The sequence below is a fragment of the Urtica dioica genome, chromosome 10 (assembly GCF_054948205.1).
Source record: "Urtica dioica subsp. dioica isolate 48M chromosome 10, U.dioica_male_clone48M_v1_H2, whole genome shotgun sequence".
Classification (NCBI taxonomy): domain Eukaryota; kingdom Viridiplantae; phylum Streptophyta; class Magnoliopsida; order Rosales; family Urticaceae; genus Urtica; species Urtica dioica.
This window is the reverse complement of record NC_142765.1, coordinates 21,493,761-21,509,547: the sequence shown is the minus strand read 5'-3', so window position 1 is coordinate 21,509,547 and position 15,787 is coordinate 21,493,761.

The window sequence follows — 15,787 nt, the reverse complement described above, 5'->3', positions numbered from 1 at the left end:
AAATCGAATGCCTTTTTCCGCATTTTTTCCGTCCGGTTTTCCATCGACTTGTAGATTTTCCGTAAATCAGGAGGCTCGAAACGACAACGAAAACGGCATTTCGAAAACATTGAAGTCACTTATTTATGAACTTACCCTTCGTTTCTCTCACTCGCTCCCGCTCATTGAGCCCGAATGTGGTGTTAAAGAGATTAACAAAAAAAAAAAATCACGTGTACGTTACTGGTAAATGTTTTTTTAAATATTGTCTAAAAGGAAGAAAATCGATGTTTTGGTATATTTTGTTTTCCAGCCAGCTATGAGATTTTTTATATTGTATTTTTATAAGAAATTATATTGTATTTTTATAAGAAATTAATTATCTCTCCTCCATTGAGTAATGCAATTGTCAAGTTTGAAGTTTTTGTTGATTTCGGGTAATTGACATGAGTTTAGTAATATTGATGTGATGACCCGATTTTTAAACTTTAGAAAATTCTTTAGAAAACTTGGAGGAAATTTTTTTTTTTTAAACACATCGAAACAAGGCGAACTAAAATTTTGAAGATCTTAAAAAGAAACAAAACATTTAGAAAAATTTAGCTTGCATTTAAAACAAATTAATTAGAAAAATACTTAACCAAAACCGAAACCAATTTTAAACAAAACATAGCGGCAATAATACTACAACATAATCCGTATTCTAAATCTCAACCAAATTTGAAAACTCTTTGAAACTTCGACGTAAATGAAAATAAAAACATTTAAAAATTATTTCTTAAAAACTCGTATCGGAAGACTTATTTCTTAATAACGAAAACAAAACTTTAAACTTTATTTCTTAATAACTCGTAGCGGAAGACTTAATTCGTGAATGGAATCCATGACCTAACCCTCTCGCTATCGACGCCGCTGGTCCGCCCTGCTCATTTCTTTGCAAGTTGTTTACCTACAACACAGACGTATATTTTTTTCGAAGAGCTGAGCTCACGCTCAGCAAGAATAATATAAAGCTCACAAAATAAAAAGAGTAATGCAATGCATGAACCGGTTATTAGTATTTTAAAACTAAACGGTGACTTGATCTTTCTTTTCTTGATTCTATCAACTTTTAATTCGGGGGTGCCCCTAGGGTAGTCGTACATATTTCAGTGCACACTTTAGAGACGAAGATATGGGGTTGCAAGGTCCCACACTTCGCTCTATCTTATAAACTTATTAGGGCCTCGGCCCGAGAAATTTCCCCATTTGGGCCCGTAAGTCGGCTCGATAAATTCTCCTTAAGACCTCCGTAGCTCGAGGCGGTACGACTCCCTTGCTTATCTTTATCTTTTCACTTTTTTGTTACATGCACGAATGACGTATGACATACAATAAACATGATAACATGACTAGAAAAAGAACATGATATAAGTAATCTAATTTATAACATATCATCACATAACATATCGTACCATATCATATCATCACATAGCATACCATACCATACCATAGCATATCATAAACTCCGCATACATAACATATCATTCAAAATTTATCATATCATACCACACATATGTCAACAATCACATATAATAACAATAAAAAAATATTATTAACTCATTCAGATCGTATACTTATCGTATTTTATTTTGAACTAATCTGTATTGCAGTGAGATTATTCTCACATTCATTTCGGAAAGTACGATCGTTGATCGTGGACGGCTCGGGAAAACTAGACGGCTCGGAAAAGCTAAGCGGCTCGGAACCTAATCGATGGAAAAATATTATTAAGCTACTGTTGAAGAAGTTCTAAAGACAACTCAGGTTCTGGAAATTTTCAAAAACGACTTTCAAAGTGAAATTACCAAAATACCCTTGGATATTAGGGTTTCGGTGAAAAACTAAAACTCTGAGAAAACTTCTGTAAAAAAAACAGTACGTATAAAACATAATTTTGATCACTTTTTGTAAAGGGATCACGGCCAAAATAAGTTTCTAACTATTTATTAAAAATAAAAGAACTGCTAAAATCTAACTTTAAAATTTTTGTTAAAAACTGTCTGCGCACCGTTTTTAAAATAATCAGAAAATATTATGTATTTCACAAAAATATTTTTCGATTAAAGGTTTAGATAGAAGACATTTCAAACTAACGTTTCCAAAAAGAATCAATGCAAAACCAAAATTTTTGAATCCACAATAAGCGTTTAAAATCCGAAAATCGGAAATAGGTCTCAGGTCTGTGCACTGATTTAAAAATAATCGGAAAATATTATGTATTTTATAAAAATATTTTTCGATTAAAGATTTAGATAGAAGACACTTAACCCTAACTTTTCCAAAAAGAGTCAACGCAAAACCATTTTGTTTAAACCGGGGCAAGAGTTTTAAAAACCGTTTTCAAGAAATCCGAACCAGATAGAAAATAAAACATACCTATTTAGAGCTACGAATTTACAAACAAAGAGAGGAATAGGGGATGGAGAGCATAGAATAAGCGTTAAAAGAAAAAGATGGGATGCTTATATATGGTTTAATTAAACTCTAAAAGCGCAAACCCTAAAAGCCTAAATCCTAAAAACCCAAACTCTAATCATTCTTCTAATCTTAATATATTACTTATTATTATTATTATATATATATATATATATCTATATATAAACGTATATGTATAACCTAATATATATATATATATATATATATCTATATATAAACGTATATGTATAACCTAATATATATATATATATATATATATATATAATCCTACTACTATATATACTATGTTTTACATGACTTAGTATAATATTATTATATTATTATATAACATAATATATAACCTAATTATATATATGTACATACATATAAAAATACATATAACGTACATGCATATATATAACTTAACAAATTAATTAAGTATATAATATATATATACATAACTTATTTATAATATATAATTTATATACAATATATATCAATAATTTGTATTTTAAAGAGTATATTAAAATTCAAAAACACACCAAAACACACATAAAAAACTAAAACTTCAAAAACTACCACGTAACTAAATCATTCACTGCTACTTTATTAAAAAAAACTAACGTCACTCGAACACCAAAATTTTATCTTTTTAATTAAACTTAAAAATTTGGGATTTCACAATTGATGTCAAATTCACGTAACTTAATGATATAATTTATTTTTTTTTTATCATGGCTGCTAGAGTATGAATATGGCTACATCTCCATGGTCTTTAGTCGATTATGGTATGTTAGGTTTATACTAGTTATAATGATTGATAATTATTTTTTATAGTTATGTTCGTTGAGTGTTACTAATCGCTTACGGTTAATAATCATAATAAATGTTAACCTTTTTTTTTAGTTTCTATGGTTTTTGAGTTTTTTTCTTATAGATTGTGTCCCGCTAGTGTTTGGTCAAAATTATTACTCAATTTTTTATTTACAATACTAACATTGATTTTTTTGGGTTTTTTCTTCTAAATTATCATTGTTAATAATTTGTTTTAAGCAGTTAATAATTGTTAATAGGTCGACAACTTCATCTTCTTATGCATATTTTTATTTCTTCTCCTTCTTGATGGACAACGAAAATGACGAAGAATAAAGAAATTTTATTTGAAATTAAAATTCTTGTGTATTTTGGGGTAGTTGACTAGTTGTTTATCGTTTTACGGGATTCTAATTATCACAGTTATTTATTCATTTTAGTTTATTTATATACTTAAACGTGCAAATGCGCGGGATCTATATTAAGGGCATTCCTGATAGTTTTTTGCAATCAATAAAAACAGCCGGCTAATTTCTAAAATTTCCAAAAACATTAGCTAAATTAAAATTTAAATATTTTAATTTGGTGGGTTTTCTATTGTGACGACCCGACTTTTCGGACCGTCTTACTTATCTTACTTTTTAAAACTTAAGAAAATTTGAGGTAAATTTTAAAAAAAAAAAAAAACATAACTTAAAATATAAAGTTTGAAAAACTCATAACCTAAAAAAAATAAATTTTCCTTTAAAACTTGATGAACGAAAACAACCAAAAAGTCGAAGTTGCATAATAAAAAATAAAAACCCAAAAATACCATAGTAAATAAACAGGGCCGGTCCAAACTCACCGGGGACTCTAGGCGATTCAATATTTTGGGGCCCTATATTACTAATAAAAAATGTAATTTTTTTAGCAAATAGGCCAAAAATGTAAATTTTTAGGGTAAAAAATGTAAATTTTCTAAAAACTAGGCAAAAAGTGTCAAATAATTTTTTTTTTTAACCCAATTAAATTGGGGGAGCCCAAGGCACAAGCCTTGTCCGCCTTAGGTCAGGGCCGGCCCTGTAAATAAATACCATAAATAAAGTCGTAACCTTTAACGGAATTGAAAAACATAACTTAAACCATGAAAAATAAAACCTTGGGTTTGGATTATTGAAAAACTGAAAGCAAAGCGGAAGTCTTTTATTTTCGAAAACGGCAACCATAACCCAACCCTCTCGCTATCGCCGCCGCTGATCCACCATCCTCACTTGTTCATATGTTGTTTACCTACAACACGGACGTATATACATAGAGTGAGCCAACGCTCAGCGAGAATAACTATAACTCACAAAACAGAAGTAATAAAATAAAATGCATGAACCGGTTATTAGTACTTTAAATTTAACTGTGACATGAGATACCCTATTAAATGTCTATCGTATTTTAGTTCGGGGGTCCCCTAGAGTAGCCGTACCGATTTTAGTGTACACTTTGGTAACGAACCATGGGGCTGCGACCTCCCATAGAACGCCCCGTCACATACATAAACATATGAGGAACTCTCTATGTGAGCCCGTAGTTCGGCTCGAGAAATTCCTCTAGTTACCTCCGTAGTTCGAGGCGGTACGACTCCATTGCTTACTTAACTTATTAATCGTGTTTATTACGTTAAAAGCATGAGCGACATAAGATAAAAACATACATGATAACATAGCTAGAAAGATAAGACGTGTTATAGTTATTCTAATACACAGCATAAGATAATAACATAACCTCACATATCGTCATATCATATCATACCAAGCACATTCCGAACAAACACACACACAAAAATTCACACAATACATAAATACTTCATATCAAATAATACTTAGTATATTTTTTTTAACTAATCCTTGTTGCAGTGAGATTATTCTCACCTGAATATCGGAATTACGATCGAAGACCGTCGAAGGAAAAAGATGCTCTCAACGACTCGGAACCTAAACGGAAAAGGTTGACTATTACTTATCGGTAAGAAAAGGATTTGATACATGACTTAGTTTCTGGAAATTTTCAGAAACGAGATCCGACGTGAAATTACAAAAATACCATTGGCTATTAGGGTTTCGGGGAAAACTAAAACTCTGGAAAAAAACTTTTGTAAAAATTCCAGTACGTATAAAATATAATTTTGAGCACTTTTTGTAAAGGCATCACGGCCAAAATAAATTTTTAACTATTTATTAAAAATAAAATAAGATGCAACAATTTGACTAAAAAAAAGAACTTGTAAAAACCAATATGCGCATCGTTTCCAAAATTCTTATACCGTAAAACTTTTTGATTGAAACTTAAAATAAATTACATATTTAGAAAAACGACACATAGTGCTAACCATTGCAAAAACTTTCGAATAAAAATAATAAACAGGCAATTCACACTAAGCGTCTGAAAAACGATTTCTAAAATTTGATCAAAACTGTAAAACTGGTACGCGCACTGATCGAAATAAATTCATAAAATATTATGTACAGCCTGAAAATATTTTTCGATTGCAGATTTAAAAAGAAGACATCTTAAATAGTGTTTCAAAAAAGAATCAACGCAAAATAATCAATATCAAAACCGTAATAAGCGTATTAAAATCGGTTTTCTCTTAATCCGAACCAGAAACCACTTTAAAAATAGTTTGCTTATAAAAAGAGAGAAGAATAATAATATTCTAGTATAATCTAGTGATGGAACACGAAATACCTTAATAGAGAGGATGAAAAAGTGCTTCCTAAGAGTTTTACACTCCAAAAAGATAGATCTAAAAGTCCTTGGTGGCTAGGGTTTTATGAAAAGGAAAAGTAAGGGAGAGGGAGAGAAAGGAAAATGGAGAGAAGGCTGAGGGATAGAATGGCGTGAAAAAGAAAAGAAAATGGATTATGGGGTCTGATGTATTTATAAAACTTTTGGCATAAAAGAAAACCTAATACAACTACGCGTAAAATAACAAACTCAAGCGCAACTTTTCCTGTGAAAAAGTATATACGTAACTGTGTAAACAAGTAGCCACTCATGAGGGGTCTTTTAAAATAATAGCCAACGTTTGTTTTTTATTAAGAAATTAGCCAAAAAATAATAATATACCTAAAATGCCCTTTTCCCCGATTCATCAGACCCTTTTCCCCAATTCACGTCAGAAAACCGTAACTGAGAGAGAGGCCAAACCCAAACCCAAACCCAAACCCTCGCCATTCTCGCCGGCATCCAACTTTGCGATGTCCTCTTCGCGTTCATCCTCTGTCTCCGACAACCATGGATCGCCCGAATCCGCCACACAATCCCCGTCGGAAGCTCCGATGTCCTCAAATGGAGTCGGAGTTAAGCGTGAGATAATGAGCGACGGCTTCGATTCCGCCGTGAGCGGAGTCGAGCTCGAAGATCTGTCGAACCCTAGAAGCAGCGGATATGCAGGAGGGAGAGGGAGTAGCGGCCGCGGCTCCGGGATCGAAGAGATCGACGAGATTCAGACTGTCGGAATCGAAAACCCATGAGCGAGTCGCAAAGCTCGTCGATAGCGTGCCGTTTCAGAGCTTTGGCTGGGTTAGTGTTTCCACAGACGTTCACAAGAGCGTTCTGGCTTCCAAGAGCCGGTTCTTCGCCGATAAGCTTCGCGGTGTTGCTCACTCGGTGGAAATCAGCGATTGCGACGATCTGGAGGTTTATGTCGAGACTGTCGTGTTGATGTACTATGACGATTTGAAGAAGAGGTTGATCAGAGAAGATGTCTCCATAGTCTTGGGTTTGCTCAAGTACGCTGAGAAAGTAATTTGACTTTTGGCTTTTAAATATTTCTTTGAATACCAATAATCTTACTTGAGCAAACCCAAGACTATTGGCTTTCATCCCCACGAGGGGATCTTTCATCCTCACGGTGTTGTGTCAATGTTGGAGACCTACGACTCAATATACTTTCAGTATTTTAATTTTCCTAGCATTAACTTTAATCTAGGTGATCCACTCGAGTTAACTAAGTCATATTAAAAACTCGAGTGTTTCTAAGCTACCCTTAAAAACAGATGTTTCGATATAGCTTAGTGATTAGGAATTCGTGACATCTAGTCTTGATTATCCTAAAAGTATTCCATCATGGAAAAACTCCCAGTAGAGAAGGTGAGACACTAGGTCTTCTTAAGTACCTCTCAGCTTAGCCTCTTATCGGCTTGGTGACAGAGCTCTCCGATCCGTTCAACTCATTCATTAATTAACTATCCTAATCCAATTAGACAATTTTAATGAATGAAAGCCCATGACAACCATTAACATACGATACATGATCTAAGTTATAGCATACAAGCATGGCATAGTAATTAAATAAACAAGCAAGAGCATGCAAGAATGGTTTGATTCGGATTGATCGTTTCCTATTTGATTCTATAAAGTAAATCAAGATGAGCCCAATCATATTGGCCCATGGATTCAATTGGGCCCATTTTTATGTCCCTTAGAAAAATAAATCAATATCAAATTATTTAATTTTTCTAATTTTTTATCGAAAAAATTAATTAAGTAAGGGCACATTCCAATGTCCCATTTAAAATAAATCGATATCATAATCATTTATTTTGTAATGTTTTAAATAAAAATCATTAGAGCTCAGCCCATATAATTAATTAAATAAAACATTTAAAAACTTTTTTTTTTTTTAATGAGTGGGCCCGTGGGCCCACTAGGGTTTCCGGGCTGAGACCCGGACGAATCCTCTAATCTTGACCTAGGTCAAGATTAGACTTGAGGCTGCACCGGACCGCCGCTGCCACGAGGGCGCGGCCCGGCACGAAGAGGACGGCCGAAACTTGTCACAAAATTTTGTGACAAGTTTTCTTGTGGCGTGGTCGTGGAGGCTTTCTTCGTATTGTATCCGTCTCTCGCCGATCGTCGTGATCAAGAACGTCGCACCATCGGATTACAACAATAATAATAATAATTACATAAAACCTATACCCTTTGAATTTCGGGTTTACAAAAAATCTAGAAAAGCGAGAATCAAATATTCTACGATCAAACCACGAATCACAATTCACATATCATATATTGAATTGCATGAAATTCACATCCACATATAATTTCATTCAAACCATATTTAAATTAATTACAAGAACGAATCGATTAATTAATCATAACATCTAGCTCTGATACCACTTGTTGGTATATCGAGCGCGCATCGGACACGAACGATCGCTCCGACGCGCCTCTTTTGAGATGATTCCACCATATAACCATATTAATGCGGAAAAAAATAATTAATTACGCTGATCATAAGCTAATTAAATTATGGTTATAATTAACAAGATCTAGTTATGTTTAATTAATTTAATTCACGAGAGCATATCTACCAAGCAACCGATTATAAGAGTAAAACGAATACTTACAGTTTTTGGCTCACGAACTGAAAGCTTTCACAATCCGTCTTCGTCTTGAGTCGTCTTGATGAAGGACTCGAGGATGACACCTTAGTCTTCCGAAACGTAATCTCCGAGACGAATAAGAAAGATGAGTGGGCACAGTCTTTATCTCACTAGATCACGAAAGTAGGTGTTTCGAGATCTTGCTCTAATTTTACTAAGAATGGAAACGAATTTCCGAGGGGAAGAGAGAGAGAATTTCGCACGGCCAAGGAGGCTAGAATGCACGAAATTATTAGGTCAAAATCCTTAATTTTTGCCTTCTCATGAACCCCTATTTATAGTAGTAAAAAAGAGATATTCATGGAATCTTCCAGAATATTTTATTTCCTTTTATTGTGTTCACACTAGTGGATTAAATCTAGGCCATTGGATCTCAGCAAGTGAATCCTACTTTTTCTCTCATCCACCAGATCAATATCTATGGGATATTATTCTTTTATTTAAATAGAGAATAATTTATTTAGTGAGATAATAAAGGAGAATATATTATTCTCCTAAATACTTTCCTTTAAATAAGGAGAAAATATATGACAATATCTTATATTTTTCTCTCTCTTTTATTTAAACAACTAAAGAGAAAATATTGGTAAATACCAATATTGAAATTTCGAACTTGATGGCACACGGCCAAGGGGATTTGCGCAAATTCCTAGTGCCAAAACCCTAATTCGAATTTTTCATGTGTGCAAGGCCCAATTGCTTAAAACCCAATTAATTATTTATTTACTTGGTCCAACAATAAACAAATAATTAATAATTGTTTATTTACTTGATCAAACAATAAATAAACAATTCTACCATAAATATTTATTTAATTCTGCGAATACCCGTTTTCCATAATTAATGCTGTCAATCACAATTACAGCAAGTGAGATTAATAATGATAGACATTATTATACGAAAGTTCTTATCCGCCTTTATCAGAGCCGAATCGGGGACTATGGACCTAGTAATAGGAGCTTAACAAATCCGATGAAAAAGACGAAATAGTCATTTCTCTTTTGTCCATCGATTCGTCTAATCTTGGTCAAATACTCCACCTTGTAAGCCAAGACTGAACTCTCCTTTATACTAGAATTATATTTACTCATCGTGACGAGTGTCCACTGATATAGTCAGTTCGTGATCAAGATCCTCCAGGTTCAACCCGTGTCAAGAGAAGTCAATTTTTCCGTTATACTTCTCTTGATACATATCAGCCCTAAGCATTGTTGCTTCCCCAGCGAAAGATTCTTTCGAACGTTACTTACTTCGAAAGTGCTAGCAATCTATCGGTTCTGGAATCAACCCTTAGGTGAGTGAACATTAACCTTCTTTCAGGAAGGCTGGATTCCGTATCTGTAAATCACTTCCCACTCGAATCATGCTCTGAGAAAACTCCCAAGACATAAGATGTGATTAGCATGAATAACCTTTTAGCGAATGAGTCAAAGAGCCCAGTAACATAACCCAGTGTCCATGATCACTTCAGGATTTAGATCAAGTCTCACTGTGACCATCATAGTGACCTCGGTTAGTGTGTCGTAACGGTCCTTAAACGACACATCTACACCAAGACCTGTCCAAGTCGTACACTTACCACAAGTGTAGAATGCTCCCACATAGTGATCAGCCTTCACCTATGTGTTCCACATATATGACTTTAGATATAGCTTTCCAGGCGTATATCAGTCATCGACCATGTTTTAGCACACCGCCCGAACTCAGGTGCCCAACACGTGACTCAGTTTAATACGGAGGCTATGGAAGATAGTTGTTATTGATTCTAATTATTTAGAACTCAACCCACTAATCATATAATGCTAATAAAGTAATCTTATTATCGAATTTAGTAATCATTTATTCATTATCTTCAAGTGGGCAATATTCCTAACAACGTCATCATACCGAAAATTCGGTTTGGTTAACCGATCTGATTTATGAAACTGGATCGATTATTGGTTTTGAATATCCAAAAATTTGGTCATCGGTGATTTAACCAATTTTTTTTTTATAAAACAGATAACCAATTTTGAAACCGGATAACCAGTTATGAAACTGGATAACCGGTTTCAATCGGATAACTAATTTTGAATTTTATTAACCAATTTTTTATTTTTATTTTAAATTAGTACAAAATTGTAGGAAAATAAATTGGTTTGGACCGGAAAACCGGTTATGAAACCGGTTAACCAGTTCCAAAACTGGATAACCGCTTTTCATAACCGGCTGATATCGGTTTGCATAATTCGGTTAACGAAAAATTCGGATAACCGAATTTCGGTTTTGGACCAATTCGGTCCGGTTATTGGTCTAGCAATTTAAAAACCGAAAATTCGGTTCCGGTTTGTAAAACGGGCCAAAACTTAACCGAACCATTTTCAGCTCTACAAATCGGTCACGAACTAGTTGATTCCGTGACACATTTAGTCACTAAATGATTGATTCTGTGACACATTTGGTACTAAATGTGTAAATATTTGGATTTTAATTGATTTTTAATAAATGACAAATAGTTGGTATTATTGATGTCAATTTTTCTATTAATTAATTGGAGATAAGTGTCGCAAAGTATCATAATAACAAATGACTTACAGGTACAAATAGGTGGGGACGTTGTTCTTTTATTGTAGTTGTCCTTTTAGAGATAATAATTACCGTTATCCTATATTTACTTTAATTCCATATACATCCATACAAACTCCCAATTATTTGATTAAACAGGTGTATAGTTTTCCAAACATCTGAAGATCAGATCACAGTGTTTTTTTTTTCTTTTTTTTTGTAATTATTATCATTACAAACAAACACATATTATAAACATATTTGTGGGTGCAGCCACATAGATGGCTCGTTTATTTTGATCTACTTTTTCAAATAAAATTCCTGAATTTCTTCTTTCTTCTACGAGTAGAAGTTTCATGTCAAGAGATTTCAATGGTGACGAGGAATCAGACCGTACATTTCAAGGAACCAATAGAGCTCCATTTTCTTCGTCTTCCTCTTCGATGGCGTTCGGTCTTAGCAGATACTCGATGATCAAAATGGAATCGTTTCTTGAGTTGAATTGTTTACACTGATATCAAAACCACCGAATTGGAATTCATTATTAAAGTTTGTTCTGAGATTAACATTGAGTTTAGAGATAATCAGGCTTGAACTGATGACTTCTACCACGAGTGACATTCTCTATACCGCTCTTTCACTCTTATTGGTTCGTGATGAATATGTTTGTTAATTCGTCTATTGTTTGCTTATTTTTTATTGCAAGTTTGCTTGGAAATATGTCGTGCATCATGTTGCACTTTGTGCTAAGACATCTTGTCCCTGTACATTAGTATATATGTATTTCTGGCAAGTTTTCCGTTTTGCCATAATGGTTCGCGAAAGACTTTCTACATCGGTTATATGCGCATGTATGAGTAAGGAAATCCTAGATTGACTTCAAGAGATGTTTACTACTATAAAAACCGTGCGCTTTTCCCTTAGTAGTGCATACGCTTTCATTCATACTTTTAGGGTTTCTAGACGTGCCTGATCGATGGATTGGAAGCTAATTGTTTGATGAATGTGATGTAATTATCTAAACGCATCTTTTGTTCTATTGAGTGTTTGAGAATTGTTGTGGGTGTTGTACTTGCGTGATTGCTTGTTCACGTGCGTTGATATTGAGATCTACCAAACACACGGGATATTGTTTGAGAATGGAAGTGAGGGGAGCTCAGATTCAGGGAGAACCTGAGTTGAAATTCACGGGTAGTATAGGTAAAGGGCATTGAAGCATGGTTCATATAAGTCCATCGTTGTACTTGTACTACTTTTCATATAGAGAATTTCCTTTCCACTTGGGCATACTGCCTCCTCAGAGTAGGTGACATTCCACTGAACTGAGTTACCACATCTTGTGTCATTTTGTTTTCGCAATGTCTATTTATTTATCCGTCTATTATATCAGTTAAAGTTGTCACATACATTGACTCTGTATTGTGTGCGTTATATTGAGACTGCCTAAACATAATTTCAATGTTAGAAAGAGCCATTGAGAAATATAACTAGTCATTTCGAAGTTACCTAAGGAGAAACACCACAAATCTTATCATTTGCAAAGGAACTGTAATTACATATATCTATTTTTTTCATTGAATAACAAAGAACAAGAAACTCGACATGGAAAACATGAATAACAACATTATAAATCTTCTCGGAATGCATCGTATTTCATCCAATAATATCAAGATCAACTCCTTTGTCGAGTCATTGTTGCATCTTAAACTTAATTTTTGAAAGTTTGGATCCGATGACTTTGGATGAGAAATTAATCTTAAATATCGGAAGTCATCGAATTCTAACTTTTAAAAATTAAAATTTAAAGGGCACCATAAACTTTAAAATGAAATTCTACCACCCTTTAATATCATTGGATGTAATCCGATATATTCCAATTAAATTTGATGAAATGCAATATGTTCATCAATAATAGAGTTGAAAATAAAAAGAACTTGATTCTTTTAAAAAAATTATATTTTTTTGCTCCAAAAACGTGTAAAAAATCAAGTTTTACGCGAGAGGATGGAAAGAGTCCGAGGGTAGCGAAAGGAGAAGTGATAGAATGAGAGAAAAATTTAGTTTTTTTTTTTATTTTTATAATAATTTATTAATTAGGTTCAAAGGAGTATTTTGGCCTGAAAACATGATAGACGTCTGTTTTTTTTAAGTTGGTCTACAAAATGAGATTTCTCTTTTAAAATCATATTCATGAAGTTTTTATATATTTTTTCAATTTTTAAAAATAAAATCTATATTTTATCTTTAACCTTTTTTTACTCTTATCTCTCTCCATCTTCCTTCCAGAAAAAAAGTTATTTTTATAAGTTTGAAGATATATATTATTATTCTTCAGATTGTGCAAGTGTTCAAATATTCCCGCTTGCTTATGGTGTTGGTGAGTCGGAAACTTATTGCTTAATATTATGAAATGAGTTACAAAAGAGGAATACAAAAATGAGGTACCTCCTAAACCCTCTAGGTCCTTAACAAGGCATATTCATCCATAGCATTGTCATTCATTTGGACTTCCAAACTAAGTGGTGTATTTGCATGGTAAACCTCTTGTCCTCCTCATGTTTGTGTGTTGTCCTTCTCTTGTCCAAAACCAAAAGAGTGGTCAATCTCATTTCGTGATACATAAGTTTTATGAAATCACATGTTACTAGTGTCACTGAAGACTAACTCTTCATCGTCCCAAGCTTGATGGCCCTGTGTGTTTTCCACAACCATTTCCTCCTCTTGCCATCCTAAAAACGGTCAACATCAGTGAGTGACATATAAGTAAAAAAATTCAGTCATTTCATGACAAATGTGTCATCAAATTGGGCGCGACTATGAACGCGTCATCATCAAAGTTCGCCGTTGGAGTACCGCACTTCTTTTTTTGGTCTCCGCTCATGTCCTTCCTCTTGAGAGACGACTGGGCTTTCGGGTCCGTTTTCAAAGCCGACCTAGGGTATCGTCGGATTTTCTTTGGCGCATAAGCTTCGGATTTCGATACCCTCGTCATAGTAATAGTTTTTAAGGGTTTTCTGATTTTGTTGATGGTAATGGAGAATAATTTAATGGAGAAGAGAGTCGATATCATGAACTTTGAGAGTTGGAATCGTTAACAGAGAGATGAGAAGCCGTTGAGATAAGGTTTTTTTTTTTTTTTTTTTTTTCGAAAATGAAAGGAATGAAGGAAGTCAAGAGTCAGAATCCCAATCGTGCATAGTTTTGAAAAAGAACGTGGCAGAGAGAAAATTAATGTTTTATTTTTTTATTTTTGTTTAAATGATATGTGAGAAGTATATTTGTGGATAAATGACATTTTTGGTCCCTCATCTTTGACCACTTTAACAAGTTGCACCCCGAACGAAAAAAAACTGCTTTATCAATCCTTTATGATAGTCACTTTTTCACTTTCAGTCATTCTGTTAGCATTGTTGTTAAAATTGACTGAAAATTCTCACGTGTAGAACAAAAAAAAAAGAAATTATCAGAATACCCTTAACTATTATACTTCATAATTACTGTTAATAGATAAATAAATAAATAAATCTTCTCTCTCTCCCCACTACCGCCACCTCGTCATCCCCGAGTCCCTTCAGAGCCACCCCGCCAGAATCCTCACCTTCGAGGCCAAAACACGTTAACGAGTCATAATTTATAATCATCACTACGAACTCGAGTCAACAAACAATAGCAAAACACTCTCAGATCATAAATCATCAAAACCAGAATCTCAATTTAACACCACACGGCCAAAGACAATTTCAAACGGTCAAAACCAAAACTCACGGCCAAAACTGAAATTCCACATCCAATGTCCAAAGTTCAAACCCAATTCAAACATATTCAATCAAATACTCATCAAACCATCTCAGAATCATCAAATCTCGTTTAGTAATTCAAAATCTCCAATTTTTTACAATTAAGAATCCTAATTTCCATGATTTCGGCCAAAAATTTAGGAGAAAAACCAAATGACCAATTTCAACACACAATTCGAGTACTAAACATCACCAACAAGTTCAAATAACCTCTCAAGCCAATCAATTTCCCGGAAACAAGCAAGACAAACAAGAATCCCAAATTTTGAATCTTAACCTAGGTTTTCAAAATTCATTCCGAGTAAGAGAGATTCTCACCTAATTCTTGTGAGATTCGGCTTCCTTGGTGCTCTCTCTCTCTCTTTCCCGGTGTCTTTTTCTCGGCGGCGGCCGTTTTCCCTCAGCCACGGCGCGCGCTCGAGATGGGTTTCAGGTCTCGGTGACTTGCTGTCGGCCGAGCTTCCTCTTCCTCTGCGAGCTCAACTCCGTCTCACCTTCTCTCTCCCTCTCACTTGGTCCCTCTCTCGCTCTCTCCCCCGAGTTCTCTTTCTTCTTCTTCTTCTTTCTTTTCTTTCTTTATTTCTTCTCTTTCTTTCTTTCCTTTTTTTTTCCTGGTTTGCGTTTTGCCTTAGTCGGCCAAGTGATATACATCACTTACAAAAAGGTTCTGATACCGAAGACACTGAGGATCGACGACCCGGCCGAGGCGGCGAAGAGCTCGATTTGGGCCATGCTCGGGATCAGGAACGTAAATCCCGCGGCCATGTCGACGGA